This window comes from Arachis duranensis, chromosome 9, assembly GCF_000817695.3.
Source record: "Arachis duranensis cultivar V14167 chromosome 9, aradu.V14167.gnm2.J7QH, whole genome shotgun sequence".
Taxonomy (NCBI): domain Eukaryota; kingdom Viridiplantae; phylum Streptophyta; class Magnoliopsida; order Fabales; family Fabaceae; genus Arachis; species Arachis duranensis.
The window spans coordinates 73,955,149-73,960,783 of NC_029780.3; the positions used below are offsets into that span (position 1 = coordinate 73,955,149).

The following is a 5,635-nucleotide window of genomic DNA, read 5'->3' on the forward strand; positions in this document are numbered from 1 at the left end:
AGAGCTCCCTAACCCAATGATAGGGGTTTAGTTGTTCATAGCTCTAGAAAATGAAAACAAAGATGGAGAATATATCATGGAACTAGAAGAGCAGAGTAAAATACAGAGAGTAGTGTTCTTTTCCAACTTCCAGAACTCCCTAAATAATTCAAAGCTACTCCTATATATACTACTCTTCTCAGCTTCTAGTTGGCTCTTCAAGTCTTGGGCCTTTGGATCTTGAGTTTGAAGCAATTCTCTTCTTCATTTCGGCTTGGTTTTACTTGCAGAGAGAAAGTGTGAAGTAGGCAGAGACTTTAGCTCAGGACGTTAGGGGTGTTAATGTTTTAGTGAAAGTATGAGTTCGAGAACGTTAGTGACACTCAACATTGTCACTAACGTTCCAATGTACCCCTTTGCCTCACGTTAGAGCCCACGTTAACTAGGTTAACGTGGCTTCTAACGTGGCCTTGCCAACCTTTAGAACGTTAGTGACACTTAACATTGTCACTAACGTTCCAATGTGCCCCTATGTCTCACGTTAGAGTCCACGTTAACTAGGTTAACGTGGCTTCTAACGTGGCCATTCTTAGCCATCCCCAATGTTAGTGACAATGTTGAGTGTCACTAATGTTGGCTCATCTTTCACTCATCATCGTTAGCTTTCCACGTTAACTAAGTTAACGTGGAAGTTAACATGGCTCCTTGGGGTTTTGTGGTTGCTTCCAACGTTAGTGACAATGTTGGGTGTCACTAACGTTGTCGACCACCCTTGCCTCTTACGTTAGCTCCCACGTTAACCAAGTTAACGTGGGAGTTAACGCGGTACATTGCACCTTAGGCCAACGTTAGTGACAATGTTGAGTGTCACTAACGTTGGCTTCCTTCCCCCTTTTAACGTTAGAGGCCACGTTAACTAAGTTAACGTGGACTCTAACGTAGCCACTTATGATCATTGGCCAACGTTAGTGATAATGTTAAGTGTCACTAACGTTGGCTCAAAGTCCTTTCTTCACGTTAGAGTTCACGTTAACTAGGTTAACGTGACTCTTAACGTGGGCAATGATGGCTTCGAGAGCGTTATTGGCAATCACTTTTCTCATTAACTTTGCAAGTTACCTCCCATTCCACGTTAGTGGTAACGTTAATTAGATTAACGTGACTGCTAAGTGGTTCTTCCTTGCTTCCTTTGGTCCTGAAATCAAGCAATAGAGTGCATCAAAGTTCTAGTCCAAATCATGGGTAATGCAACATACAATTTGTTATTAAACTCATGCAAAAATCCTCATGAAATCATGTAAAATTCACAATGTATGCTTGAATCAAGGTGTAAGTGAATATCTACCCAAAACTAGCTTATTTCCTAAGGAAATGCATGAAACTACCTTAAAAACAGTAAAGAAAAGGTCAGTAAAACTGGCCAAGATGCCCTGGCATCAGAGCACCACAAACACATGCCTCAAGATTCAAACCCTTGGTGCCTAGCCTTATTTCTTATTATTTTTTTTCTCTTTCAAACTCTCATTGTTCTTTTTCTTCTTCTTATTAGGATCTTGTTGTTTGGCTAATCTCAATAGGATGTGCTTCAAGCATGTGATTTAGAGCATATAGTTGCCTATATACCTTGTTGGTGAACCAACTTAGCTAATCAATTACCATACCACAAACATTGAGAACTTACTTCACAAGATAAACCCCACTCTTGTTTTTCATAACATTTTCTTTTATTTGACTCAAAGGACAAGCATGCATATAAGCAAGATGAAAATGAAAGCCAGGGACTTAGACTAGCAACATAGACTTAAGTAATGGAAGCTTAAAGACAGAATTGAAAATTCCTAAGTTACTATGGAAGCATGTTCTATTTCATACATGATTTTTCATATTTAAACTTAAAAAAAGACAGAACAAAGAGGGAACTCCACCACCTTTTACTTCTGGGGATGCTCATGCTCTCCCTCTTGTTTGTCCTCTTTGTGTCCACTTGCACTTCCCTGTATCCATGTCATTCTATCTCTTTTCCAATCTTCCAGTGCCTTCCTTACTGATTCATGACTCTTTTCGGCTCTTTCTCATTCCTCTTGTGCTAATTCATCCTTTACGTCCTCATATCTTGTGATCCTAGGGTGCAATACAGGCAGTTGTCCGACTAAGTATCCGAGCCTAGCTTGAGTGTTTACATGATATCCCGTCTCACTCATATAGACTCCTTCCGAAAATGCTCTATATTCATCAAAAAGATCTGCCTGTTCTCTTTGTTTCTGATGCATCTGATGCCAGGGCATCTAGGCCAGTTTCACTGACCTTTTTTTACTGTTTTAGGATAGTTTCATGCATTTTTCCTAGTAAACAAGGCAAGTTTTGGGTAAAAATACACTTACACCTTCATTCAAGTAACTATTGTGAATTTTGCATGATTTCATGAGATTTTTGCTAGAATTACATGATATTTTAGTGATGCATGATCTCATGATTTTAGCTAGAGCTTTGATGCACTTTAATTGTTTGATTTCAGGACAAATGAAGCATGGAAGAATCACGTTAGCATTCACGTTAACTTGACTACTAACGTGGGATGGCAATTGACTTGCAACGTTAATGAGAAAAGTGATCACCAATAACGCCTGTGAAGCCATTTCATAGCCTACGTTAAGAGCCACGTTAACTAAGTTAACGTGGTACTTAACGTAGAAGGAAAGGAGGACTCCATGTTAATGAGAAACGTGAACTCGAATAACGTTTCTCCTCAATGTTAGTGGTAAAAGTGAACACCACAAACATTAGGAAACTAGGCAATGCCCCACGTTAAGAGTCACGTTAACTAAGTTAACGTGAACTCTAACGTGGATAAGGATCAACAATGCCAACGTTAGCGACACTCACTTTTGTCACTAACATTGAATCATTTTCATTGCCTATGTTAACTCTCACGTTAAGATTGTTAACGTGAAAGTTAACGTGGAGTGGGGTTCAAGGAGCCAACGTTAGTGACACTCACTTTTGTCATTAACGTTGGAAGATGGCTTCATTACTACGTTAAGAGCCACGTTAACTTAGTTAAGGTGGACTCTAACGCAGGGGATTAAGGCAAATGGAGCGTTAGTGACAAAGGTGAGTGTCACTAACGCTCTCGAAGGTGATAGTTGCCCACGTTAAGAGCTACGTTAGCTGAGCTAATGTAAGACCTAACGTGGGAGGAAAAGGGCAAGCAACGTTAATGGGAAAAGTGATTCCCATTACCGTTTGCGAAAAGGGGCACAAGCCAACGTTAATGGGAAAAGTGAGTCCCATTAACGTTGGCCAAGAATTGAGAAGGAATGTTAGAAGTCACGTTAAGACTTCTAACGTAGAGAATAACGTGGGCATATGAGGGTGGAACGTTAGTGGACAAGGTGAATGCCACTAACGTTCTCGCACCCAGAAATATATTCCACGATTAATCTCACTAAGTGCCTGAGCCTAATTCATATTTCTCTGCAAGCTGGGCCCACTAAAGATGAGAATTGCTTCAACTTAAAGTCCAAAGCCCACATCCAAGACTTGAAGAACTCACTAGAAGATCATGAAGAGTAGTATATATAGGAGTAGTTTTGAACTAGTAGGGGACTTTTGGCAATTTTGGGGGAACTACTCTCTGCATATTTACTTTTCTGTACTTCTATCATGGATTCTTCTTTTCTGCCATTTTTTATTCCTAGAGCTATGAATAACTAAACCCCTTTCATTGGGTTAGGGAGCTCTGCTTTAATTTGATGGATCAATATTAATTTTTATTCTTCTTCTTCTATCTTTTCTCTTGATTTTACAAGAAAGCTTTCAATCTTAATTCAATTGGTTAGTTATCTTGGAAAAGAAACTCTCCATAATTGGATCTCTTCGGAGCCTTGGAAGAGGAATGAAGAGATCATGCTAGAATTACTTTCTCATGCTGGACCAATTTGGGTTGGGATGGATATGTGACTATAATCCCCTCAATACTTGAATTGGGAAATGTATGTGGTATAATCAGTGACCATACTTCATCTCTTCTCATGAGCAATTGACCAAGGAATTGGCTATTGATCAAGATTTGATAGATTGAATTACCAAGGAATTGGCATTCAATCACTTAAGATTGCCAAGGAGATCAATGAATGCATTAATTGAGGAGGAGATGAGAATGAACTTGATCCGGAGAATTACAACATCTCCTAAACCCAATGATTTCCCCATTTCTGATCTTACCCATTCTCTTTAATTTATGCCCTTTACTTTTATGAGCATTACCCCAATTCCCCATTTAAGATTCTGCACTTTAATTTCTGCTATTTACTTTCTAGTCATTTAAATTTCTGCATCTCAATCTAAATCCTGTTTAGCTCAACTAGCCTTTTCTTCTAACTAAAGTTGCTTGACCAATCAATCCTTATGGGATTCGACCTCACTCTATAGTGAGTTTTTACTTGACGATAATTCGGTATACTTGCCGAAGGAAAAGTTGTTGAGAGACAAGTTTCCATGCATCAAGTTTATGGCGCCGTTGCCGGGGATTGATTTTGAATCAACAATCATTAAGCTAGAAGATTACTAGATTGAGCATTTTTTTGTTATTCTTTTCTATATTCAGTAATTTACCTTAGTTTGTTTTTAATTTCTTCCTCATCCCCTATTCCCTCTCTAATTTCTGTTCTCCTTTCTTAGTTTATCATAATTCAGCTCACTAACCCACTAACTGTTTGATAAATTGCATCACTCACACTAATAATCAGTCTAACAACAATTGTCGTCACTATATCTCCTGTTGTGCATTCTGGCTGTTGTATGACAGGGAGAAGAGAAGGAATCTCAACATCCTTTGATTCAGAGCCTGAGAGAACCCTTTGGAGACAAAAAAGGGAAGCAAGAGGAAAAAGAATTGTTGGTGCTGAGGAAGAGGAAGAGTATTTTGAACCCAACATGGAAGAGAATTTGGAGAACAATCATGAAGAAGAAACTCATAATCATGCCAGAGAAGGCCATGCAAACCGGGTTGGGCATGAAAGGAGGGTCTTAGGATCCTATATCAATCCTAATCCAAGAAACTGTGGAAGCAGCATTCAGAAAGCCACCATTCATGCCAACAATTTTAAGCTAAAACCTCAGCTCATCATTTTGGTGCAAAATAATTGCTCATTTGGAGGAGGTGCTCAAGAAGACCCTAACCAACACTTGACTACCTTCTTGAGGATTTGTGACACAGTGAAGACAAATGGAGTCCACCCAGATGTCTATAGGTTGCTCTTGTTCCCCTTTTCACTCAGGACAAGGCAATAAAGTGGCTTGAATCCTTCCCAAAAGAAAGCCTGACAGACTGGGAGGAGGTAGTGAACAAGTTTTTAGCAAGATTTTATCCTCCTCAAAAGATTAACAGACTAAGAACTGAGGTGCAAACTTTCAGGCAGCAAGATGGTGAGACACTTTATGAAGCATGGAAGAGATTCAAAGACTTGACAAGGAGATGCCCACCAGAGATGTTTAATGAGTGGGTTCAACTCCACAACTTCTATGAAGGTCTTTCCTATGAGTCAAAAAAGGCTGTAGATCATTCATCAGGAGGTTCTTTAAATAAGAAGAAAACTGTTGAAGAAGCCATAGATGTCATTAAAATAGTTGCTGAGAATGACTACTTCTATGCCTA

General features: G+C 39.3%; 1 non-coding gene across 1 annotated transcript; it reads right to left on the reverse strand.

The window, feature by feature from the left end:
* Positions 1-5,366: 5,366 nt before the first annotated feature.
* LOC127742127 (small nucleolar RNA R71) lies at positions 5,367-5,474 on the reverse strand. Its single transcript, XR_008003314.1, has one exon. It is a non-coding gene; the product is annotated as a small nucleolar RNA R71 (small nucleolar RNA).
* Between the last annotated feature and the right edge of the window lie 161 nt (positions 5,475-5,635).